Below are 26,885 nucleotides of genomic sequence, written 5' to 3' on the forward strand. Positions count from 1 at the left end.
ACACATGCAAGGTGAGAACTTTAGACAGTAGGCTACAGCACTGGGCCCATGAATAAGTACTCTTAAAATACTGCCTCACCTTGGGGCCAGCAGTTTGGTAAAATGCATTAAGCCTCCTCCTGTCATTCTGGCATCCCATATAATGCCAGTTTCAAGTCCCAATTGCTCTACTTCCAGTCCAGCTCCCTGCTATTCTGCCTGGAAAGATGATGGAAGTACTTGAACTCTTGCCACCAATACAAAGGACCTGGATGGAGTTCCAGGCTCTTGGCCAATGTGGCCATGTGGGGAGTGATTGGGTGGATAGAAACATTCTCCCTCTCTTTCAAATAACTTTCTAATCAAAAACCAAATCTGCCCCCTTTATTTATACACATTTTTTGTAGATTTCATGTTGTATTTATACTTACAGGTTTTTTGGAGGGGGATGAAGGGGACTTTGTTTTGCATCTGCGCCCTGTATACTTGGCCTCAAACCCAGAATAACAAGAGCTATCTGAATACTTTAATGAGATGTAAGCTTAACTCCATTGTTAGGACTTAGAAATTCTTAAACTCTGATTTTGGAAGAACGAGCTTGTTGCTCTTGCATTATGCATTCGTCCCTGTATTTCCCTTCTTTGTGGTCCTCAGTAATGCTGGCACTGTGATTCTGCATCCTGATTACAAGAATTTGATATGCAATTCAGGTGTCTGACATTATTCCAAGCATAGAATAAAACCCAACCAGTTAGTGCAAGAGTTGTTAACATTTTCCTAAGGCAGCTGCTCACGTTGAACAAATGAGGACAAATGAGTGTGCATGCCTGTTAGAGCTGCATTTGCAGGGTTTAGCCAAGCTTTAATATCCCTCCAGCTCTCATGTTTGGAGGCAAAGTTCAGATGTTCACTAGTCAGATTCTCCATCTTTCTCCCTGGAATTTTGTCCAAGAGGCTATGGATGTCAGTACAATCTGCAAGTTTGGTCTCTGTCTTGGCTGTCAGAATTTTCACTGCTCTACAGGTATATCCATGAGCACCAAGGAGCCAGTACTGTCCTGGTGCTTCTGTTTGGAAAGGGATTCATGGGGGTGCTGTCACTTTGGCATGGGGATGAATGCACCCATATACCTTACCTGAAGTAAGCCGTGTCCATTTTTCTGTACCTTGGCTAGAATGGTTGGCTTGTGGGTCTGCAAGACAGCACAGGTAACTAATGTCAGGAAGCCCAGACATAAGGTTACTGTTGCAGAGGAAGCCTTGTCTGGTGCTGGAGGCCGGGAAGAGGCCTCTGAACACCAGAACAGGCCTCCAAACACCAGGCCAGAGTCCTGGAATCTTCCTTCACTTTTCATGGATGATTTCAGCATTTGCATAACACCGCACAGTGCTCTGAGAGCCCAGGAAATTAGGGATCTGAAGAGCAGACTGTTCATGCCAAATTGCACTAACCCTGGGGACTGTGTGGGAAAAACAGTTGTCAGATTCAAGAGGTGCTTTTCTGTATCCTACTGAAAAAGCAGCACAACCATTTTTACCCTGATGGGGATAAAGCATTCTCTGGACATGACATGTGGTTCTCTTTTTGGTAGTGAGAGAGATAACACAGAGAGAAGTTAGACTTGTACAAAAGCAAGCCGATCCATCTGTGTCATCGCCTTGCCTTACACTTGGTTGCGTTCCTTTTCTTGTCCACACATAAGGGCTCCTTACTGTTCTTCCAGATGAGAATTAAATAGCAGGTTTTCATTATTGCTTTTACTCAGCACCTATCAAGCTGTCCTGTGTTTTTTAATCTGGTGCATCCCTATTAATATTGAACCACAAGGAATTTTACAAGTGTAGTTGCTTATTTCCTACAGGAGAAAACAGAACCCGCAAAGCAAAGGGATAGCTTAGTTCAATATTCAATGTCCTTTCATTGGATTAGTAAAAAAAAAAAAAAAAAGTTCAGGGCTTGGCTTGCAGTGTACCCAGGGAGGCACTGTGGGGAGACAGAAGGCTGTGAACAGCTCCCTGCCTGATGTTCACAAGGTGGCAGAAGACTGCAGAGACCAGCAGGTTGTTGTGGGAGCCGTGCCTTGCTCCAGGGTTCTTTGCCATTTCTTTCTCTCCATCGCCTGTGCTAGAAAAACAAAGAAAAACAGCAGCTGAGTCTTGGTGAAGCCCAAAAGGTTTCCGAGACATGGAGACATGACATCTTACAGTTACTACGAAAACACACAGCAGAACAGATTCTTGCTTTTGAATGCCTGGGCTATGATCAGAACTCGCTATTTCTAAGCTTCTAAAAAGTAACACTTGCTATCCTAACAGTTTTTGTTTCCAAAAAATAGCCATTCATACATTATTGCTGTTTTTCATTGCCATAAAGATTAAGATTCATGAGTCGTGGAGAAAACAGTTTGCTTTCAATAAAAAAATGCAAAAAAAAAAGCAGCAGTAAAATGAATGAAAATATGAAACCATCTGTGTCTAAAGTGATAATGCCAGTCTGAGGTTTACTGTAAACAGTAGTATTTGTTCAAGTCCACCTCAAAGGCGAGTGCTTTAGTATGCGCACACACACACACAAGGAAAACGCATCCCCTCTTCATTCACAGATCATCATATATGCACCTCGCACAGCTGGACGTGTGCGTATGTGACATGTATATCAGCGTACTGCAGAAAGATAAGCTTATTTTGATGCAGAAAATGTTTAACTGAGAGACAGAGCTCCCACATGCTAGCTCACTCCCTAAATGCCCACAAAAGCCTGGGCTTAGCTGGCAGCTTGACCCAGGTCTTCCAGGAGGGCTGTGGGAGCCCAGCCGCACTGCCTCCTAGGGTCTGTGTTAGCAGGAAGCTGGAGCCAGCAGCTGGTGCTGGAAATGGAACCAAGGCATGGGAAATATGAAACCATCTGTGGCATCCAAACCAGCTTGTCCACCACCATGCCAAATGCCTCTGTGCTACAGAACTGAAACCTACACACAGTTTTCATTCTCCTCCTTAAATCAACCATGGATATAAAATTTGGGGGCATAATTTCTTTTAATTCTATTTTTCCATGAACTTTACTTTTCTAGTGCTCTTGATAAGAAGTCGGCATAGGTAACGTGCCAACCAAACAGGAACCTCCATCTGTCACTTGAAAAATAATCCAGCTCCTCATTACCTCTGGAACTTGGCAGGGCTGCTGTGAGCAGCCTGGGCTGTGCCCATCTATTATTCTAGTCTTTGCTGTGTCATTATTTTCCCCAGGTTTGACTTGAGCCACATTCCCTCGCTCAGAATTCCCCAAAGCGGTACCTGTTCTACAGAATACAGGTCTGTAAACTCAACAGCAACACAGGGATGGTAGAAGCTCAACCTTTTCACCTATAAAAGCTGACAAAACCCTGGTATCCCAGCCAAGGAACTTCAACGCTGTATCCTACACCCCTTTCCCTATGCTGCAAGCCCCACCCCAGGACCCTTGCCTGGCCTTCTGCTAGGTTGGTCTCCCCAGGCCTCATTCACTTATCAGGGCTGCTAATCTCTGCCACAGCCGTTTGTTTATTCTGCATCCCTTCCTTGGCATTTGATAGTTATATTCAGGAATTTTGTGAACCCATCTTCTTACTGAGTCTCCTGGAGAGGGTCTTAAAAGTTCTGCAGAAAGACTGCCTGGTTACTTGGTTAGGACGGTAAGGTGACAAGGTGACGGGCTTGAGATGCCCGCCTCCATTCCTCTTCATTTCAATGCAAAGCTTAATAGATGGTGGGGACAGATACTAGCTGAGTTGGAAACCTCTTTGGAGGCCACCGTTAATTCAAGAAGTCTGTATTAACTTAGTGTTTCTGGAGCATCAACCTTTGTAAGATGCTGCCCATTTGATATATTTTTTTTTCTTTGAAAAAAAAAAAGAGAGAGACTGCAGTCCCTGAGCCAATAAATCACTCACCTGAAGGTCAGGCACAGCCCTGTCTTCTTTTTCTCAGCTGGTCAGTCTGGGAGGGGGCAGTGAGGGAGAAAGGCCCCCCGCGTTCATCTAAGTGGAAATCCAGAGGTTAACGCTCTTGGCAACTGTCTCGAGGCGTTGTCCCCGGAGCCTGACCCAGCGCCAGCACCGAGGCTGCTGTTCCAAGCTAACTGTCCTTAAGTACTGCGGCGGCCCCCTCCCCCGCGCCTGGGAGGGAAGTCGCGGCGAGGTTGGCTTGCTTCGCACCGTGTCTGGGCGTGGGCCCCGCCGCAGTTCCGCGGAGCCTCCGAGTCTCCTGCTAAGGGGGGCGGGGGAGCCTCCGCGAGCAGCCCTGGGCTGCGGCTTCCTCCCCACACCCGAGTCTCCTGCGCACCGCCGACCAGGACGCCAGCGGCAGCCGCGTCCCAGCACGCCACGGCGCACCGGGCCTCCCCACCGGCCCCAGGTAACTTTTCTGCTTCCCAGAGTACGGGGTGGGGAGAAGAATCCTCAAGGGGTCTTTGCTATCCGAGGTGCGGAGGGTGAGCCCGAGGCCGGGGACCAGGCGCGCGGGGTTGTGCAGCTGACGCGTGGCTCCAGAGTGACGCGGCCGCCCCGAATCGCAGGAGATGGGCGCTGCGCGCGGCCCAGCCACGGTCCCCACCTGCCCGGGAGGACCCCCGTCTCCAAGCCCGACCGGGTCCAGCCGGTGCGCCGCGCTCTCCGCTGGGGGACATCCACGCTCCTCCCGCCGCGCTGCAGCATCCGCTGGGTCGGCGCGCAGAGCCTACGCCTCGGCCTCCGGCCTGGAGCCCTCCTTCAGAGCCCTGCCCGAGAGGGGCGACTTGGTCCCCGCGTCCCTGATCTGCCTATTTGCGTAAATCCCTCATTCGGGACGCCATGTTTTAAGTTATCCCCTGGGCTAGGGGTGAGGGCGGGCGGGCGGGCGGGCAGCCACTCCCCGCGGGGAGGCGCGGAGGACGAGGGGGCGACACTGCGTCGCACCACCGGGTTGGGGGGAACGGAGGAGGGCCCCAGCACCCTGTGCGCTGGCGCGCCGCAGCTTCAGTCAGACTCGTCCCGGGTGCAAGCACAAGCGGGCGCGACGCGGGGCTGGTAAGGTGCGTTTGGCACAAAGCACAGGGGCTCGGCCGCTTTTATGTAACTTGCCTCCTTCCCGAACTAGGGCAGCGTCCCCTGGCTGGAGGAGAGGCGGAGAGCCCGGCTGTTCCGGGCCTGGGCACCTGCGGGGCTCCCTGTGTCCCCTTCCCCCCCGCCACCTCCCCGCGGGCTCCCCTGCGCGGAGCGCGAGCGCATACAGGCCAGGGGCACCGAAGACGCCCGAGGTGGCTGCTCCGGCCCGGGGCCCCACACGGAGCTGCTCACCTGGCGCCCGTGGGACCCGGAGCCGCCCGGGGAGGTGTCTGCGAGGGCGGCGCTGCGGCGGTGGGGGTGGGGCGGCCGGGGCTCCGGACCGCTGAAGTTGGGGGGTCTCAGCCAGTTCCGGCCGAGGGTTTCCTGGCTCCTGCCTCCTGCTTGCTGCCGCAGGGGTTTCCTTTCTCGGGTTTCCCCCCCTCTCCTCTGGCCCCACTCTGCCTCCCCTTCCCCTTCCCTCCCTCGGGTGCCAAGTTCACGGCTTCTGCAATGCGGTGGGTGTGGTTACCTAGTAAATTGTAACTGTGGTCTTTTGCGGTGGGGGCGTCCTTCGCTTTCCTCTGTTTAACGGATATGAAGTTTTCTAGGTTTTTCTTTCTTCTCCAGTTGCAGCTCAGGGTTAAAGTTGGGAAGCGATTGTTGCTGAACAAATAGCATGATAAAGAAAACATGTGGTATCAATTACGTGTGGCGGCCGGGCTGGGAAATCCTGAGGGCCGAGCTGTCCTACTCGTGCAGCACCCCCATGACGTGTTCAAGTTGGTGTTTCAGCGTTTTGAACCGAAATCTTGCAGAATTGCTTTTGCAGATACTCTGCCTTCTGCTGGTTTGGTCCTCTGTGGACTCCCCCAGGTGCCAGGGGTGCTGGTGGCACCGACTTCCCAAACAGAGGAGACGTCATGGCGTTTGCTGGGAACATTGCTTGTGAATTTTACATTGTTCTTTATAAAACCTCAGAGAAATACAAGCGCTAAGCCTCCTCATTTTTCTGGGATTCTCGAACGACCAGTTGCAGCAAATGAGTTAGTAAAGCCCTGTTAAGGACAGGGAGCGGCCCATGGGTGGCTTCAGTGAGTCCTTACCCTGGGAAAGAATGTGGAAAGCATCGCGTGTTGGGGCTGATCTCAGACTTTTAAAACTTGTCAGATCCCAGTAATTCCCAGAGGAATAAATTCTAAGCTGGAGAATCTGATTTATTTCCAAGGTGTAGATGGAAGATCAAGGTGAATTCCCAGTACAGTTCTGTGTGTGTTATTGATGACGTAGAATATAGATTACTGCACAAAGACAAATCACTTATCAATAAAAATACGAAATCCCTTCTCTCTGAAGGATGGAGGAGCCAAAGGTCAAAGGTTAGGTCTCAGTGAACTGTGTGCAGTTAACTTTTTATAATAAACGGTTTTTGTGTCGTCCTGCACGCATGCAATGTAGGCTGAAAGTGGTTTTTGTCAGTTCCTGTACCCAGTGCTTGGACTTAGGCCAGCACGCAGTTATGGGATCACAGTTGTTGTTGTTGTTTGTTAATTTGATGAGACGCAATTTTGCCTATAAGTTGCTTTTTAAAAAAATTAGTTGATCAGATGCGGTAAAAATTAGATGATGTTCCCTGGTAGAAGAGCAGTGGCCACCAAGGTCCTGAGAGCTGTGAGGTCACCCTGCTGTTACTCCACGTTGAGGCAGCTGGCAGAGATGGGGCAGTTCTGGTATGTTTTTCCCCCCATATTATATCATGTACATTCATCTTTTAAGCTAGTACTCAAAAAAAAAATACCTTGGAATCCACAGGCTAGAATTCTTGTCCTGCCAATAAAACAGAATTCTGAGACGTTGCCTTTCTGTGAGAATTTGAGTATCAGGAGGGGAGAGTTTAACAAGTCCTCTCTCCCCGCCATCCTTCATTTGTCTCATCTCTTCCAAGTGCCCCGTCGCGGTTTTCCTCTTTGAATGTCAGCTTTATTATGGAATATAGATTGGCCATTGAAAAGAATGAATCAGATTTATCTTCAGTGCCACTTCATTTAGAGAGACCCTTCATGGTGCAATGGCTGCACCCGTTTCTTTCAGAAGACTGGCTAGCTGCTAATTTGTCGGGAATTCGTCAGGCACTCTGGGCTCCTGGAGGCCTCTGTTGTCATTTGATGTGCGCTGCCTGCAAAGAATTCTGTGCTCCGAAGCCAGGCCTGGAGCAGTGAAGTCACTGGGCTGCCTGGCGTTGTGACATCACTATGGCTCAGAGAAGCAAGGGTGGGGCAGGCAGCAGCACACCTCGGAAGCATCTCGCCGGCTGGCCTGAACTTTGCCTCCTGAGTGAACAATACTCCACTCTCTCGAGTTGAACTACAGCACAAGGTAATGTCTTGGAGAATGGCAAGGCAGATGTGTCAGACTGCAGAGGCGGGAGAACAAGGAAGCCAGGGGTTTGTCAGAAATTGTTGACTAGTCTTTTACAGAGGAGAACACTGTCATGCTTTGAAAGGGACATGTAAAAATTATCTCCAGAACAGGAATAATCGGTTTATTTATGCCTTGAGTTCTATTTCTTGCTGTTCTGTGTAATGAAATAGCTTGCTTGTAAATTCTTAGTTTACAGTGTGTAAGTGTTGCTTTTTAAAGTGTACGCTGGCTATAAAGATGTGGTTTATTTTCTGGAAAAGCAGTGTTCTTTCTCATTTATTTTTAAGGGTGTGATTGTAGTTGGCAATTGGACAGAGATGGAAACAGCTAGTGATTTCACAGGCGCAGAATTGTGAATATTTACAGTGAATTCAGGGTCATTGATTTCCATTACGGTTTTTGGTTTCCTTTGCGAAACATTTTGGAGTTTAGCATTTTAATCCTAATTTAGAATTCTAGGGCAGAGATAATCAGAGGCACGGTTCGGTCAAATTAGTGTTGAATCGATTATAAAGGGCAGATGAACTGGGAAATTCCGAAGTGCGTTTTGTGTTTTGTTTCTGGATTCATGTGCTGTGAGCATTGAGAATGCAGAGCTGCAGAAAGGCTGTAGGGCCCTGTGTGTCCCATGCATCCTCGCTAGGAGGACTGTTGTCTTCCGTGGTGAGTGTGCTGCGTGTGTAGCACTCTGAGCACCTCTGACCTGTGTGGTTGTTTCAGAGCTGAGTTCCAAAGCTAAAGGAAGAACATGGGAAGAGTGGTGCAAATAGGTTCTGTTGAGAAGAGGTCCCAAAAGTGTGGATCCCTTACTTGGTTTGAAATGTCGTCACAACTGTATTTTTAGACTTGAAGATGACTGGTTAAATTGCACACTTTAGACTTGCAAGCTTCTGTTCACACCAAGCCCCTAATTCCTTTGTAATTTGCAGTACCAAGAAAAAGCTGACAACTTAATTTTTAGATGCTGATGGTTGGATGCGTTGTTCTTATAGCTCTTCTTTCCTGATTGGGAGGAGGGGAGACGTGGGAATTGATCAATGCACAGAGTTCTGTGTTAGAGGTAGAAAACAGATGCGATTTACTCTACCTCCTGGTTTCTCCCACTCTCTAATTACACTGAATGTATGCTGGATGTGGGACTGACTTTTCTTGGAATTTTATCCCTAATCAAGTAGAAATCTAAACACTTCTGGCATTAAGTCATTATTTGTGGAACTGAGTTAAAACAGTGACTTACACTTCACTGTAAACATACTCGATATGTGTTAAAAAAGCTACTTTATTTTAGAAATGAGAACTACCGGATTCGTGTGTGTATGGTCATTATGTTTAATGGTGTGACCTTTGTAATTACTGTAACACATATTGGGTAAGTTCTAGAGATTTTTGCCACATCACAGGTGCAAATACTGCAGGTACCCAGCGAACTGAAGAGTTGTTTTGGAGGAAGCACTGCTGGGAACCCGCTTCCTTTCCTGCCATGTCTAATTGGTGACTTGAAGGACATTACTGTAGATAGAATACTGAAGAGCAGGAGAGGGGTCAGATGGAGGGGAGCAAGAGCTGAAATGGACTGTTGCTGGGAGATGCTGTTGATCCTGCTGCTGGAACACCAGAGAAAAACTTTTCTGCTGTGGATCTGTCTCCTGTGGTTGGTTGTTTTTCTGTCTGCTATACATACTCTCAAATAGAACATGACTGTGTGTTCTAATCAGCCCCGATTTTCATCATTTGTCCCACGAAGGTTTTTCCATATGCAGTGTCTTTGAAATTGGGATATGTTTTTATCACGGCTGTCAGCCATGTGGCAGAGGGAAAAAAATCGGCAGCTTAACTCATGTAACTGAGTGTTCATCAGAAGTCGGGGATTGCATGTCAGCTGGTGGGAAGGAGATGCTGGAGACGGTGGAGCACCTGTAAGAAATGATGCACTCCCCTGCTCTTGGTGACACAGAGCGATGGCATGGTGTAGAAGAGCAGAGAAAGCCAAAGTTTTGTGTGGTCAGGCAACTTGGAAGAGTTGGGTACTGAATGGTTCCTGCATAAAATTTTCAGTCTTCAAAAAAAAAATATGTGAGTTGTGTCTTAATTGAGTGCAGTAGAACATAAGGTCATTTCTTTTCAATCCATTACGTTATGAATTTTATGAGATGAAGTTTGTCACGTGACTCTGCCAATTATTTTTCTAAATGCTTTATAGCCTTTACTGCTTTTTTACATGGTTCATTCTGTGTATTGGCATTCAGGTTTCTTGTGTGAATCCATTCATGATAAAAATCAGTGGCCGTGGCCCTGGCATGGCAGCCTACAGCTAAGGCCTTTACCTTGCATGCACCGGGATCTCATATGGGCGCCGGTTCTAATCCCAGCGGCCCTGCTTCCCATCCAGCTCCCTGCCTGTGGCCTGGGAAAGCAGTAGAGGACGGTCCAAACCCTGCACCCATGTGAGAGACCCAGAAGAAGCTCCTGGCTTTGAAAGGGCGCATCTCCGGCCATTGCGGTCACTTGGGGAATGGATCATTGGATGGAAGATCTTCCTCTCTGTCTCTCCTCCTCTCAGTATGTCTGACTTTGCAATAAAAATAAATAAATCTTAAAAAAAAAAAAACCCAGTGGCCTTTACTGTTTGACTTTTCCATCCCAACCTCTGGAAGATGATTGGATTTTGATTGATTTGTCATTGAGAAGATATTCCGGAGGTCAGAAGGGCTGGGCTTATCTGGAGTGCAGCCTTTAGGCTGAAGAATAGTGCAAAATGTAGGCCCTGGAGGTGAGGGGTTCGGGGGTGTTTGAGATGAAGGGATATTTTGGACTTTGCTAGGAGAAGGAGATCATTGAAAGTGATTGAATAGGGAGGGAAAATGTTTATCCCTGGTAAGGAGGATGAATGCATTGAAAAGATGGGAATCTAGAGACAGATGGTCTTTTGTTAATGGACTGATTCAAATTTTTTTTTCAAAAATTGGATGTACCATGTTTTTCGCTCGATGACTGATCTTTTGGCAATACACTGCATATTACTTGTGGACATATTGAGCCAGAGATGAACTGTCATTTCTGAATCGTGTCAGGTGTATAGGGGATGGGAAGATTTTCCTTTTGTACTCCCAATTAAATTATATCTGTTACCTTTGATAGTAAAACTGACTCATGCTCACTGAAATGTTTTCTAACAATGAGGAAGAGCAGATAGATATCCTGTTGCAGCAGTCCCCAAAGCCCTGCTTGTCCAGTACACAGTAACGCTGTCGTTGACATCAGAGTGGTGGAAAAAGTGGGTGCTTATTGCATGGTGGGGAGCACGGTGCTGGGCAGCTCCACTCCTTTCTCCAGGGTCGGGATAACGGCTCATTCCGAGAGCCGTGTGTGCTGCACACAGTGCCCATGGCTCTCCTTCGCTTGGTTGGGAGTAGTGGTGTTCTCTGGGAGATTTAGATGCCAGCAAAGTGGGCTCCAGTCAAGTGGCAGTTACTTCTTGCCAAGGGATTGGAATCCCTTGGAAAACCCAGAAGACCAGATTGACCATCAAGATGTTATTTCTAGGAGAGTTGGTGATCCTCAGGAATCTTAGGGTAACAGGTGCATCGCTCCCTCAGGTTAGAGGTCGTTTGACCACGAGGTTGGTTTGCAAAGAAGCTTTCAGCTAAGGGAAACAGAAGGACTAGATGAGGCTATAAGGGCTGACATCATGTTTTTTTTTTAAGTTATTCATTTATTTAAAAGGTGGTGGGAAGAGAGAGAGTGAGATCTGCCATCTTCTGACTCATCCTCTAAATGTGGCAGCAGTCTAGTCTGATCTGGGCTGAAGCCATTAGCCAGGGACTCTTATCTAGGTCTCTCACGTGGGCAGCAGAGACACAGTAGTTGGGCCATCATCCACGGCCTTCCCACACACCTAAGCAGGAAGCTGGTTTGGAAGTGGAGCAGCAGGGACTTGAACATGCACTCTGATGTGGCATTTATGGAATACCTGGGTCACAACAGTGGCTTTCCTGCTGCACACAGCGGCAGCCTTGGTAGGATCTTGTGCCTATCTTCAAGGCATTGTAGAGGGGCTTAGCTTCAGTCTCACCACTGGCAGGTAGTACTGGTGAATTTCTTTGACAAACAGCCTTCCAAAGTTCCTTCTCTGAATGTCTGATCTCTTCTTGTTGCCCTTCCCACTGTTGAGACCTGCACCGGCTTCCCAGCCTTCCTGCCTCTGAGATGTGGCTCAAATCTCAGCATCCCAGAGTCAGTGATGTGCTCATGAGGTGTCCACAGTTCATGGATGTGAGGGTGAAGTCATAGCATGGATGAGGTGACCATAGTAAGTACAGCTCAGGGATGTGAGGGTTAAATGACAGCATACATGCAAATGTGGAACACAGCACCTTGCAATCTGCACTCACATTAATTCACATCCGTATAGATTCATAGATAGGTGTCCAATATTTCACATGGACAGACTGCTATCCTAAATGTCACTGTGGAGCCATTTTCTTAGTTGTGTGTAGTATTATATCTGGGGAAGCTTTTTCCATGTGCACAGATTCATATTCATTTCATTACTCTTAATGGTAAATAAATATTTTCTTTTGGCCCCGTTCAGTCCTTTGAAAGGATCATTACCTTACTGATGATCATGGTTTGAAGCGTTGTCGACCAGCCCTGCCTCCCTCTGCTGCTGGCTGCCTGTGCTTTTCATCATTCTTCTCTAGCATAGACATTACGAACTTGTGATGAAACAGGGCATTAAGCAAAACTAAGATGTCTACAGGGTGATGCTTATGTGCATCTTAATGTTGTGCATGAATGTTCAGTTTTAATAAAGCAAATCAATTAGGCTTTACTCATAGATTTCTGCCTTTAAAATTTTTATTTGAAAAGTAGAGTTACAGTGAAAGAGGGAGAGACTGGAGCAGTGGGAGTCGGGTGGGGTGGGGTGGGTGGGAAGAGATCTTCTTTCTGTAGGTTTAACCCTCAAATAGCTATAACAACTGGGGCTGGGTCAGTTGAAGACAGGAACCAGGAACTTCTTCCAGGTCTTCCACCTGTGTGCAGTGGCCCGATGACTTGATCCATTCCCTGCTGCTTTACCAGTAGCATTAATAAGGAACTGAATCAAAAATGGAGCAGCTGGGATTCAAACTGGTGCCCATATGGAAAGCCAGCGTGCCGGTCACATTTTTCTGCTTTTTGATTCCCAGTTTTCCTTTGTAGAGGGCCTCACTATACCCAGCATAGTCTCAGCTGGTTCCCACGTGTTCTCCATCCTTACCACTGTGCCTCCTCTGTGCCTCCAGTCAAGCTCTGAGGATATTGGCCACCACAGCTGGACTTTCCTTTGTTCTTGCATCGAGTGGGTAACAAGTGTCAACCTCAGTTCTTCAAGTGCATGCAAATTCACCGGGTGGATGATGTTCTATTAGTCACAATTGTTATGTTATCCACAAACACATGGTTTTGATAAATCTTGGGTTTGCCTGGAACCCAGTCTTGTTTTTCCTACCTTCTTCCAGTTGAGGAAGACAGTGTTGGGATGCTGACATTGGAACTAACTGCAGTGGTACCCCAGTTAATCTTGCCTTTGTGGAGTGAGATTGTGGTCTCAGGTTGGTCCTGACATTCATTCATTCGTTCACTCATTTATTTTCTTTCCTTCTTCCTTCTTTTCTTTCATTATTTTGTGCTGTGTAGTGATGACTTTAGGAGGAATATTTGTTGGCTAATAATAGAACTGGGAAAATAGAGTTGACTGGTGTGTCTGGCTGGAGACGTTTGGAATGCTTTTCACCTAAGCTCTTGAAATGTGGATAGTACTGATTCACAGGAAAGGGCTCCATCCTAGAAAAAAAGATGACGAATTGGGGCTTGAAACGATCTGCTTGCCCTGAGCTAGTTAACTGGGCACGTCTCCTCTCAGCTGTGAAATGTGAGATCTCTGGTTGAAGACATCCAGGGGGTGTGTGAAGTACATGCCCGGTAAATGTTTTCCCATTTCAGTGCTGATGTTAGGCACTGGAAGAATCCAGGGATAACTCTCAAGGAGAATGTGGAATTCTGTCAAGGATGAAACTCCAAGTTACAGTAGTCTAGATTTACAAAGAGTGAAGCTTGATGGTTTTCAGATCTTCATGTGTAGCGGAATTAGCTGGACTGACAGAAGGGAGATAGTCACCAGGAACCATCTGTAGCTCCTTGTGTTGCAGGGCTGTAGCTGGGTCCAGCATTCTTCTGTATGGTGGATACTTCAGTGCAGCCTAAGGCAAATGATCCCTGGGCCACGTTAGAGATACGCTGTCTTAAGAACGCTCGCTTGTCTCAAGGAATCCTCAGCTTAAGGGCTGTGGTCAGATAAACATTTAATCTGGAAAGATAATACACGGTGAATAAATAGTTCTGATGTTAATAGTACTGAAGTTTGAGAGACTGTCTAGCTGGAAGCAGAAAGCCTTGACGTTGGCTCTGAATGCCTGAGTGTCACTATGGCTGTTTGGTGGCGATGAGACATTTAGAAGGTTATGGAAGTAGGATACAGGTTAATTTTCCCAACTTTTGTGTAGGGTTGATGTAGCAGAATGGTCAGGAGGACTAATAAGTGAAAGTCAGTTGAACTGATTTTGTTTTGTTTGGGTGGTTGGTAGAGGAAGAAACAGATACTTCAACAAGTAAATGCACTCTGCTGATGAGATCATATCAAGTTGTATGTCTTGCAGGTATTCTCAAGCTCTTTGCTTTCTTATGTGAAACTTGAAATGGTGAAAACCTTTGTTTTCTTCGCGAATGTTCCCACATTCAGTGCCATTCCTGTGAGTGGTAAAGGGTCAGTATGCAATGTGATGGGTGATGGTGCCATACTCAAATCCAAGAAGATCACACATTCGCATAAGCGACTTACAAATCAGAAGTCACTGTAAATTGCATTGACTTCTGAGAATCCAAAAATAAACTCAAGAAGTTCAGTCTTTGAAGCTATTGAGGGCCTTGGAGTTGCTAACCTGCCTTCAAGGATCTTTAGCTTTTTCAAAGGGCCACAAGACCAAGAAAAGAGTGTGGCTCGGTGGCCAAACAGGATGAACCCCTCTTGGAGTGCCTGAATGCCATATCTGAGTGTGGGCTTAGGGATCTGCTTCGGATCCAGCTTCTTAACTGGATTCCTACTGCCTGTGAAGGCAGCAGATGATTACTCCAGTACCGAGACACTGCCCCCCACACAGGTGACCCGAATGGAGTTCCTTGCTCCTGACTGGCCTTGCCCAGCCCCAGCTGTCATGGGCATTGGGGAGTGAACCAGCAGATAGAAGGTATCTTTCTTTCTCTCTGTCTCTCTCTACCTCTCTGTCACTCTTGCCTTTCAAATAAATAAATCAATCTTTACAAAGTGATCATTAGGAATTCAGATGAGTTTTGTATATTTTAATTTTGTTTTTGATTGACCAGATGAATTATTTAACAGTCTCCAGATTTTGGCTCTTTCTTTGCTCATTGAACATTCTCCAGGGGTCATCAATCTACAGTTATCTCTGAGAATGCATTCACATTGAGATAATGTAGAAAGTGCTTTGGCAGGTGTATATATATGTGTGTGTGTGTGTGTGTGAAATGTGTATTTGTATATTGGGAAATAGATTTTCAGTGACATAGCCTCTGAAACATTGATTGGCTTTGTTGCCATGCCTGTTATTTCTCCTATTTTTTTCCTAAAGGTTTATTTATTTGAAAGACAATGTTACATAGAAAGGGAGAAACAGACACATACACACAAACAACTGAGGTGGGGAGTGGGGACAGCGAGAAATCTGAATCTGTTATTTGGCTCTCCCAGTAGAATCCGAGTAGGGCTGAGCCAGGCTGAAGCTGGGAGCTGAGTCTCACCTGAGTGTAGAGACTTAAGCACTTGAATGTCTTTTGCTGCATATACATGAGCAAGAGTTGGCTTGGAGGCAAAGCAACCAGTCTTGAACTGGTGCCCATATAGGATGCCCACATCGCAGTTCGTGGCCCGACCTACTGGGTCACAATGTCAGCCCCCACATGTGTTGTTTTTGTGTGCTTTTATTGAAGAGGTGGATTTCGACCCGGCAATGTCCTTTGCTGAGGATCGTGGTGGTAAGCATTGTTAGATGTTATTATGTCGGTCATAATAGTGTCGTTATCAAAGATTGCCTACTTCAGCTCCTTATCTGGATGTTTTAGGAACGTGCTTCCAAAGGTTTGTGGAAAACGGGATTTAAAATTAAATTTTTATGCCAATTTTTTTCTTAAATCTATGCATAGTTCTTTTTCACAATAAATTTTAAACATATGCATAATTTTTGTTTTTTCTTTCACCAAAATAAATGCATCTCATTACAGATGTTTGGGCTAGTGGTTAAGACACCAGTTGGGACACCCACAATCCCAAGATGGGGTGCCTGGGTTGGAGCCCAAGCCCCCGAGTCAGGATTACAGCATCCTGCTAATGCATAGCCACGGAAGCTGCAGGTTATGGTAGCAGGCTGTGTCCCTGACACTCGGTGAGAGACTTTGGATTGAGTCCCTGGCTGTGTGGCCTGAGCCCTGGCTGGTACAGGCATTTGACGAGGGAACCAGTAGACGGAAACTCTCTTGTCTGTCTCTTTGTCTTTTAAGTGAATGAATAAATATTTCATTTCATTTTGCTACCCGTGAACTAACTCTCTTCCCTCAAGATGAATTTGAGTCTTAATCTCTGTTTAGACCAGCTTGCAAATTACTTCTCCAGGTGACTCTAGTTCAAAGTGCTTCCCTCATAAAGACATAGCCAGCTCCTCCCTGGACTCTGCTCCATCCACAGGCTGGGTCGCCACTGTTTTCTTCCCAGCTCTGAGCTTTTGAAGTGATGACTCGGCCACGCAGCCTGCTTGTCGGGCAACTGTGATTGTTCCAACACTGCGCTGTGTGCCGAGACACACATTCACACAGACAAGGCTGGTGGCGTGTGCCAAGGCGGGACACTTGGGACCTTTGTCACGTCTGTTCCTTTGCTTGTTTTTCTCTCCACTTATTTGTTTAGCCCACACATGCCGCTTGTTGTCACCCTGCTGGATGCTGGGGTTGGGGTGATGGGCAGGGCCAGTCAGAGCTCCACTCTGGAGCGTGGCTGAGGGGGAAAATGGGACGAAAAGAGAACTTTATTTTGGTGCACACATTTTTTGAATAATATTTTCCAGGAACTGCCTGAAACCCCCTTAGAATTATAGTTGTCACTGTGTTCTTACAGTGAAATACCTCATGGGCACGCGTGACAGATAGACCTATTCAATGGCTTGAGTATATTTGTGGCCCCATTGAAAGAAAGGAGGGAACTTTCCAGAAACATCTGTTCACCAACAGCACTGCAAAACAAGCTCTTTCTTCCCTCTGCAGAATTCTTGTGTAAGTGACAAGCAGTTTTCAGATGGTAACAGGGGCAGAGGGGATCACTGCTGGCATTGTTAGGGAGTAGACTTTAAGGGGCAGGAACATCTTTGTCTTCCGCTGTGCCCCCACAGTCTGTGTCTTTGTTCATTCTCCTAACCAGGGAGTCTGCCCTGAGTTCATGGGATGTGCCAGCCCTGTACAGGCACCTTGTGAAATGAATAGTCCTGCCCACTACCGTGGGCTGCCTGGCACCCTGGTAAGGAGATGAGTAAGTGCACCCTTCACCATCACGCTTCACCTGGAAGTGCACCTGCCAGACCCAGGGTGTGGTTGTGGAGGAGGAAGAGGGAAGTTCACCTGAGACTGCAAGGGTGGCCAAGGGACCTGGCATGGCCTGGGGCTGCAGAGTCCAGAAGGAAAGAGGAAGCAGGGGTGGTCCAAGGGGTTAGAAGAAGTGAGTGGCTACACAGCCAGATGGGACCCTTGGAGATGACAGGAGCCTTGGAGGCTAGGTTGGATCAGGACAAAACCATGAGCCAAGAGCTTCCTCTGAGCCTCCTAAGCAGGTGTAGGGGGCCCAGGGGCTTGGGCCAGCTGCTACAGCTTCTCCTGGAGCATTAGCAGGGAGCCCTATGGGATGCCAGCACTGCAGGTGGCAACTTAACCCTTTATTCTACAAAGGCAGCCCCTGTAGAATTTTTTTCGTAGTGTGACAGATTTCTGAATGATAATGGTGTCTGGAGTACTGCATGATGTAATAGTGAAGACTGGGCATGTTAACTAACCAAGGGCCTGGGCGTATTACAAGGGCCTGGGACATGCACGTCCCTTGGAAGTGCTGGGCTTGTGCACCCCTCATCCTGGCACTTTCCCACCTGCCGGGTTTATACAGCTTGCTTAGCCTCTTCAGTCTTTTGCTTATCCTGCATAAGCTCTCCCCTTACCTGCTTGCTTTTCTTCCTGTTCCATAATTTACTTACTTGTATTCATGTATTTGTTGTGTCTTCTCCAAGCAGATTCTCAGCTTTGTGCGGACAGGATCTATATCTGTGATGTCCACTTCCTTCAGACTTCAGACTTTTTTTCTTAAGACTTATTTATTTTTATTGAATAGTCAGATTTACAGAGAGAAGGAGAGATGGAGAAAAAGATCTTCCATCCGCTGGTTCATTCCCCCAAGTGGCTGCAAAGGCTGGAGCTGGGCTGATCCAAAGCTGAGAGCCAGGAGCCTCTTCTGGGTCTCCTTTGAAGGTTTAGGGTCTTAAGGCTTTGGACCTTCCTCTACTCCTTTCCCAGGGAGGGAAGTGGAGCAACCAGAACACAAACTGGTGCTCATATGGGATCCTGATGCCTGCAAGGCAAGGATCCAGCCACCTGGCCACCGTGCTAAGTAGGTCCTAGATTCAGACTTTAAAACGTTACTGGGCACCTAATAGGTGTTCAGTGAATATTTATATGAAGCAGTAATTTTAAATATTTGTTAAAAAAAAGTTAGGATTCTACATTGTCATTATGACCTTAAAAAGGAAGACCGCCTGGTGGGCTGAGCTTGCCTGAGCTGCCTGCCTGGGGGCTTCCTTGGAAGGGGAATCAGAGTGTGCCAGGCTACACCATCCTGCAGGGAAGAGTGAGTTCAGCCAGGCTTCCCAAGGTGACTGCTGTGGGGGTTCTTTATGTTCCTAGAGTGGAGTAACTCCCCCCTCCCCGAGAATGAACTCTTCCATCTTCCATGTTAGGAATCTTTCTTCCAAAGACCATCTGGTCTACCCCTTTTGTTAACCTGTAGTTAATGGCATGGGGCAATCAGTTTAGTTGTTTTTTTTAATTTTTATTTATTCATTTTTTTAAATTTTTAGCTCTTCAGTTTAGACAAAATAGATGGGTGAGAGTTTGATTAGGAGTATTTTTAATTAGAGGACAAAAATAAATGATGATATTTTTTTCTTTTGTCCTACTGTAGGAAATTATTAAGTCTCAGGAGAGGTAGTTGTGTTTTCTTGCATAAAATCATTTATCACTTAGTTTGGAAGAATTTCTTACCCAATTGGAAGTGTCTTTTAATGCCATCTCATTTTGATTGTTTTATTTAAATGTAATATCGTGTCTGTAATCAGGAGGGCAGAGGTCTGGAATTGAGCTGCAGGTACTTAGTATGTGTTGATGAAACAGAATGGCTTCTCTTCATTATTGCACTTTTATTCTATTCTCCATCTTCTTGTTGCCAGCAGCGATCTGTTCCTGGGTGAGACTCATGGATCAATACGATCAGTTGAATGTGTCTGATTGATAGAGAAGTTGATGGAGTGGGAAAGATGCTATCTTGCGTATGCTCTGTTCACTGCAGGTGTAGGAGGTTCAGACCCGTGATGAGTGTTCATGTATGGCTTCAGTGCTGTTGTGTGTGAATAGGTTGGGTCAACAAATTCAGTGCATGGCCTCTCTGGATCTGACTGTACTTTGCTTCGCTGGTAACAGCCATCACTTTGTTCAAAATGTCACTCTTCAGCAAGGAGTCTGTCTCAGTCCCGGATCACTAAATTGAGTGTTTAGAAGCTCCTTTAAAAGCATTTCTGATGACATAACTAGTTGCTTTTTTGGCCTTCTGTAAATTGGGTTTGCTTGGTAGAGCTCCTTTGGTTTCTGGTGGCCTTTTTCCTGGTGCTGAAAAAAAGGTGAGGTTAAAGAGTGTTTCAGCAGCAAAGCCAGCAACATTTTCATCCTCAGAAGCACTGAATAGAAACTGGGTGTTCTTCCTCTAGTTGGCCTCTTGAGTGAGGTGCTAGAGTCCCAGCAACACCTTTAAGGCACCTTCCTGATGCAGGGATGTGAAGTCGTAGGGCGATACCAATTTGTAATAAAACAGGACTTGCAGAGCTAAGTGACTTGTCCAGCAGTGCAGAAAGAGCAAGGGCAGATTTGGAATTTGACGTTGGGACCATCTAATTTTCCAGCCATGTTTGAATTACAGATGTTATGCTTGTTCTCAATTTAAGACGGATTCTCTTGTGATAGTCATACTCCGTAGCTAACCATGCTCACCGTGGTGCTGTGTTAAAATGATGGTATGGATAACACTTGGCTCTTGACAAGTACCTGGTATTTGCTGCCAATGTAGATATTGCCAGAGATTCACTGGGGGAGCTGCATGTTTGTTACAAACATAAGCTATAATCACCACTAGACATGCACCGTTCATCCAAGAAAGACAGAAATAAAATTCTAGACAGGATGCCTTTTTGTGTGCACTCAGGTGAGTGTCTTAAAAGGGTGTATTCAACATTAGCCAACAGTTGTTATAAAATGCTTAAAAAGCAAATTGTTACCTTGTGGTTTCTACGTGAGGCCAGATATTGGAAATAGTTATGTTTGTAAAGTGGAAATAGGAATGCTACTTACAGATGGTTCGCCTTGCGTTAATGCATTCTGGAATCATTTTACTTATGGTTTTGAGCAAGGACAAAGAACTAAATTAAAAGTCGTGATGATATTTGCTATCTTCAATATTTTGCTTGGAGCATATCTCTTTCTATATTTGTTTTGTTTTGTGTGTAAGTGTGTGCCTCCTATTACTGAGGTCACATTTTGGCAAATATTTACTCACGAGGCAGAGAGCACATTTCTCAGTGTTCTCTTGGTCTTTAGGGAGCTATCTTATTCATTGTCTCTACTTGGAAGTTAAGGTGAAGTTCAAGGTAGCCAGCACCCTGCCAAGGCCGATGGTCTTGCAGGGTAGACTTAAAACTCAATCCCTACCCCCTTGTCTCTTCTCTGATGATTTCCTGTCATCAAGAGTTGCACTGGAATGTATAATCGTGGACTAATCGAGACTACCATATCCAGAAGTGAAGACACAATGCAACATGCATCTCTGCTTCCAAACAAAAGATAGACTCCCAGTGAAAGTGTTGGACATACGTAGACAATGGGGTGATGGACTGTCTGACGTTGTCTGTACCAGCAGTCTTGGGGCACACTTAAATAGCAGACTGATGGAATTGTAACTTCTTATGAAAAGTTGTAATATGGGAAAAATCAATCCGGGGTGGAAAATAGGGGGAGGGAAATCCCAGACTGTACAGAATCGTACAATAAATTTCAAAAATAAAAATTAAAAACAAAGAAAGGGTTTGCATTATGCAACGGTGATTTTTTTTTCTGTGTTGCCTTTTCTAGTATGCTTCTACTGTCTCTGCATCTTGAAAAAAGCTCCAGCTTTTTTTTTTTAAAGATTTATTTTTATTATTTTTTTATTGGAAAGGCGGATATACAGAGAGGAGAGACAGAGAGGAAGATCTTCCGTCCGATGATTCACTCCCCGAGTGAGCGCAACGGCCCATGCTATGCCGATCCGAAGCCAGGAGCCTCTTCCAGGTCTCCCACGTGGGTGCAGGGTCCCAAAGCTTTGGGCCGTCCTCGACTGCTTTCCCGGGCCACAGGCAGGGAGCTGGAAGGGAAGCAGGGCTGCCGGGATTAGAACCGGCGCCCACATGGGATCCCGGGCGTGCAAGGCGAGGACCTTAACCACTTGCGCCACCGTGCTGGGCCCAAAAGCTCCAGCTTTTAAAAACAAATTATGTTTCTTTTAATTGGAAGACAGAGAGGGACAGACAGGGAGTTCTTCCGTCTGTTGGTTCACGCCATAAGTGACCACAGCCACCAAGGCTGGGCCAGGCTGAAGCCAGAAGCTGAGCAATTAATCCAGGTATTCCGTGTTGGTGGCTGGGACCCAATCACTTGAACCTTCCTCCGCTGTCTGCCAGAGCAGCGGCTGGAATCAGGAATGGAGGTGGGACTGGTACCTGGGACTGCCATAGGGAAGGCAGCATCCTGAGAAGCACCTGAACTATTGAACACCTGCCTCCCTCAGAGACTCCAGTTTTAGCCTTCTCACCGTGGGACCTTGGCGAGGGCAACATGAGTGCTGTTACTGGGAAGGAAGAAGATCGAATTTTGTTAGCGTAGAATTTTCTAATTGTGTTATTCCATTGCAGTAATCACCTATGTGCAATTGTTGGTGAGAAGCAGATTTAAAGTGTTGCTGCCTACTCCATGATGAAAGCCAGTTGAGCAAAATCAGAGGGAAAATAGTATACTTTGATATTTTGTAACCAGAACTCTTTAACTTTCAGGGCTTTTTACTAAAGCCTGGCCCTAATCTCTTCTGAAAGGAAGACAGGCAGTCTTATTTTCTCTTCTAGATTAGTAATCCATGAGTCGGAAACATGTCTAACTTCTACAAGTCAGACATGAGTCTAGTGACCTAGTTTGTTTGGCCTTGATTAATTCCTCATTGGTTTGAAGTGTATTGCTTTGGGGGTGTCATCTCTGCAAAAGTTGAAGTTACTGTCAGTGCCGTGTATTGGCAGGGAGAGGGGAGAACACAGCCGGAGTACTGTGGACAAGAGGCTTGCCTCACTTCCTAGGGTGGGTCAGATACAAACTGAGCATCATGCCCTGCTTTCACATTCAGGCCTTGTAGGGTCTGGTTATAATACCTAACGTTTGTAGAGCACTACGGCGATCATACAGTCCTTGTCTTAGTAGTTGCCTTGAAAATTGGACAAGATGCCTTTGTGGGATAACAAACTACTGGAGAAAAGAAGTATTGGCAGTTACTCAGCTTAGTCTACTTGCAGCAGAGGGAGAGGGGGCAAATGCTAAGGACAGAGAGCTCTCTGGGTATCCGCTGGACCAGGGATTGCCTCAAGGTCGAAGTCCGGTTGTCGGTCCTGGCAGCTGTAAGCAGTGGCAGAGGCAGCGCCTCAGTGTGGGAGCTGCAGCACGCAGCTGCAACCCCTGCTTTGGCAGCAGCCTCGCTGTTCCAGAAGAACCAAGTCCTGCTTCAAGGACAGGCTTTGCACTTGCCGTGTTCCTATAGGCGATCCCCTAAATGACGGTTTTCTTGGAGGGTGTTGTGGGGAGAAATAGAAAATGATGTAGACGTGTCCGGAGGGATACAGCTAAAGGATAGCACAGTCCTGAGAGGGGGTGGTTGGGACTTCCTGGACTTACCGTTCTTTTATGGAAGACCTGAACATTTGATAACTTCCTGGGAACATTCGTGTGGCTGTCTGCCTCTGCACCCATACACATGGTCCCTTGCCCCGCCAGCCACCCTGGCATTGTTCACTGGAAACAGGGTATGTGCCATCACCCACAACAAAATCTGTTGCGTTGTTTGAAGCATTGTTTTCCTCTACTCAAAGCTTAGCGTGAGTCGTTTTCTCTGCAATCTTTGTGTCTCATCAACCCATAATTCCATCGTAATGATCCACCACAGGATGTCACTTGGCACAGTCTGAGCCCACATCTTTGCTGAGCAAACAGAACACTGACTCAGTTACCAAACAGGTGGATTCAGACACATTGTAAGTCAACTCCTGCTTATTGATTCCTGTTAAGTCTGACCAGTGTGCATCAAAAGAGAAAGCCCAAAGGTTTGGATTTTTATGTTCCATTTTTCTCCAACATTTTTTCACAGCCCTGGGTCTCAGCACTGAGAACAGGGTGACTGGAAGTATCCATCGAGCTGACTGATGCCAAATGCTCACATCCCAGTCACAGTTGTGCTGTGTCACATAGAGGGACAAGGTCTCCCATGTGGGTGGCTGGAGGCCCAACGGATGGGGCAAGGCAGGGCATCTTCTGCTTTTCCTAGGCACATGCGCAGAGAGCTAGATTGGAAGTGGAACTGTTGGGACTTGAGTCTGTGCCCATATGGGATGTGTGCACTGCAGGCAGTGGTTAAACCCACTAGGCCACGGTGCTGGCCCCCAGAAGGCAATTGTTTACAGTATTTTTAGCATGCCTGTGTTCGGACTGTGACCCATCATGTTTCTCAGTTGAAGAGTTTTCCATCTGTGGCATCACATCAAGGCTCAGCATGTATTTGAGTTTGGATTTGCAGATGAGGACTTCTCAGCCCGTTATTTAGTGCCTGCCAGTCTTCTGGGAACTGAGGGCCAAACAAGAGCAAACTGATCAACATCCCTCGCCCTCACAGAGCTTGTGAGAAACAAAACAGAAAGCAGAAGCCAGTGTACCCTCCGGAGGGGCCTGACAAGTGGTGTGGAGAGCAGTGGAGCAGGGCGCAAGCCTAGCCAGAGGCCTGGGCTTCCCGGGTGGGCAGTGAGGGAAGGCTTGTGGACAGGGCATCGCTGAGCACGCTCCTGAGGAGCACAAGGGACACCCGAGGGACTCAGGGAAGAACTTTCAGTGTGTGGCAAGGAGTGGAAGGGTCTGGGCAGCAGTTGGGCCCCGTGTGGCAGGGGTGGGCTGGGTAGGGGGCTTGAGGGAAGGGGTGATGACCGGCCACGTGCTGCCTGAGGAGCATTGCTAAGCACTGTGTAAGGGGCTTCCGTGTGTTCCCAAAAGAGGTGGAGCCGTATACATATCTATGTTTGAATGGGACTAGGGTGCTTTCTGGGGGATACCCAAGATGCTGACACAGTTTCCTGTGGAAGTTTGCTAGAGCTCACTTGAGTACATTTGAGAGCAAGCCTTGCCTGCTCCCTCCTTCCTCCTCTGTTTCCTTGGGGCTGACTGCAGTCTTTCTGAGTCTTACTGTCTGGCAGCCTCTCGGGCTCAGGACTGCATTTGCTGGTGGCTGATGCGTGGCTGGGACAGAGCGGTGTTGCGGTGCGGTTGGAGCGGAGCCAGCTCTCCTGCCCGGTGCTGACCGTGGCGAGGTCCGAGGAGCGCATTCACACGCCTCTGAGAGTCACCAACAGCTGTGTTCACATGAGCTCTGGCTTAAGACTTCATAGGTGGCCTTTGAAGAGCAGCTCGTGAAATGGCTCTTGAGAGACAACAATTCCATCTTTCACAGGACTTGTGTTGTCATTCCTCCCTATCTGTGATTTTGCTCTCTGAGGTTTACAACTAACTTCAGTCTGAAAATATTAAATGGAACATTCCAGCAATAAGAAATTAACAGGCTGGGAGTTGTGTCTTATTCTGAGTAGGGTGACAAAACCTAGTGCCAGCCCTGTTCTGACCGGCTCAGGGTGTGAATCAGCCCTGTGCCCAGTGTATCTATGGGGCATGGACCACCTGCCTGTTATCATTTGGTAACCAGTTGGCTATCAGACCAACTGTTGTTTGGGCAGATAACCTTTATTTAATAGTAATGTTGAAGTGTGAGAGTAATGACTTGTAGCATTCTGATGTATCAAAAAGAAGCTGTAAAGTCCTTCTTTCAAGTGAGACGGTGAAAGTTTTCAACTTAGAGTATGAAAAAATAAATCATATAATGAGGTTGCCAAGACCTGTGATGAGAGCCAGTCTTCTATTGTGAAAGCATAAAGAAGAAGTCAGCCTAGGTAAGTTTTGCTGTTGCGTTTTCAAGCTGCGGTGGTGCCAGCCACACTGTTTGAGCAGTGCTTGGTTTAAATGGAAGTGGCATTCAGTGAGAAGGCCAGGAACTAGCCATGGTTTTAGGCATCCAAAGAGAACTGGAATGTATTCCCTACACGTTAGGGGGCTATTGCCGTGTGAATTGGAGTTCTGGTCTCTTGATAGTGTTTAACAAACAATATTTTAGAATATGATTAACTGGCAAATTGAAGGCTTCCCATATTCTGGTCTTAACTGCTCCAATCAGCATATTTTGTATGCAATTATCAATTGTTAGTTATCTGGGGTAAAATATGCATGTTTTGACTGCTGGTTTAAAAAAACCTGCAGTTTGTCTCATTAATTGTTTTGCTGAGGCTAATCCTAAAATGAGTTTGTATTCTCTGAATTTGTACCAACTGATGTCTGGGACAATAGTCTGGCTGTTGCCATGGGAAAGGATATACTGAAAACTCGATATTGGACATTTTTGGTTTAAAGGGACATGAGAAATTTAGGGAGCACTTTCCATCAGAGATGGCTTTAGACTTTTCTTGGTGCCGGGAGGAATAAGATTGGGGAACAACTGGTGATGTCAGGGACCAGCAGGGGATACAACTTGCTCCTTAGCCGCCCGAGAGATGCTCTCATTGGTGAGTTTAATGTAAAGAGAACAAGCATTTTCACATGTTCCTTCCTGTATTGAATAAACGGTGAGTATCCTCAAGTGAGGTCCCTGGTTCTCTCATCCGTGTCTGATTTTTAATAAGTGTTCTCTTGGGGTGAGCATTGGTCTAGCAGTTGAGCCAGCCACCTGCCAGGTGTAACCGCGTCTGAGTCCTGCCTCCAGCAGAGGTGGGGTGGTAGCAAAGAGGGCGCAGTAATTGGGTCTCTGCCCATGTAAGAGACCTGGCTTTTGTTGCTGTTACAGGTATCAGGGGAGTGAACCAGCAGATGGGCGCTCTGTCCTACTCTTTCTCTGCCTCTTGGATAGTCATACTACTGCTTAATAAGAATAACTGCGTGTCTTCTTGTGTTTGTCCAGTTTAGCACTTAAGAAACCCATCAAATAAATGAGCCCTTGGTCTTATTTGTTATCATGTTCTCTTTTTTTAAGATTTATTTATTTTTATTGCCAAGTCAAATATACAGAGAGGAGAAGAGATAAAGAGGAAGATCTTCCATCTGTTGATTCACTCCCCAAGCAGCCGTAACGGCTGGAATTGCGCCGATCCGAAGCCAGGAGCCTGGAGCCTCTTCCAGGTCTCCCACAGAGGTGCAGGATCCCAAAGCTTTGGGCCATCCTCAGCTACTTTCCTAGGCCACAAGCAGGGGACTGGATAGGAAGCGGGGCCGCTGGTATTAGAACCAGAGCCCATATGGGATCCTGGCGCAAGCAAAGTGAGGACTTTAAGCCGCTGACCTACTGCTCTGGGCCCTTAACCATGTTCTTTTAAGAACTCAGTAGCTCAATGCGTTCCTAGTGATGTCCAGGTTCAGCTGCACAAGAAATGCAGGATTGAGATACAGATTTGGGACTCTGTGCCTCTGGGCTTGGGGCTCCCAGAATGGTCCTTGCACTCTGTACTGTGCGTCATCGGCCCTCGGTGCGCCTGGCTTGCGGTGGGCGTCGCATCCTGCTTCAATGTTAAAGAAGTTTGTGTTGTCAGGACATGATCGTTTCCGGAAGCAGAGGACCATCCGCGTGCCCAGGGTGCTTTCTGTAACTGC

General features: G+C 46.8%; 1 protein-coding gene across 1 annotated transcript in view; it reads left to right on the forward strand.

Moving 5' to 3' along the window:
• The first annotated feature begins 4,302 nt into the window (after positions 1-4,302).
• The window catches only part of EPB41L3 (erythrocyte membrane protein band 4.1 like 3), a 141,586-nt gene continuing 119,003 nt past the window's right edge, over positions 4,303-26,885 (forward strand). The window contains exon 1 of the mRNA XM_040970602.1: positions 4,303-4,371. The gene's annotated coding sequence lies outside the window, so the exon portion shown is untranslated. The remainder of the gene's footprint in view (positions 4,372-26,885) is intronic.

The sequence above is a fragment of the Ochotona curzoniae genome, unplaced genomic scaffold (genome assembly GCF_017591425.1).
Source record: "Ochotona curzoniae isolate NIBS_2020 unplaced genomic scaffold, NIBS_Ocur_1.0 scaffold_4812, whole genome shotgun sequence".
In the NCBI taxonomy this organism is placed as follows: domain Eukaryota; kingdom Metazoa; phylum Chordata; class Mammalia; order Lagomorpha; family Ochotonidae; genus Ochotona; species Ochotona curzoniae.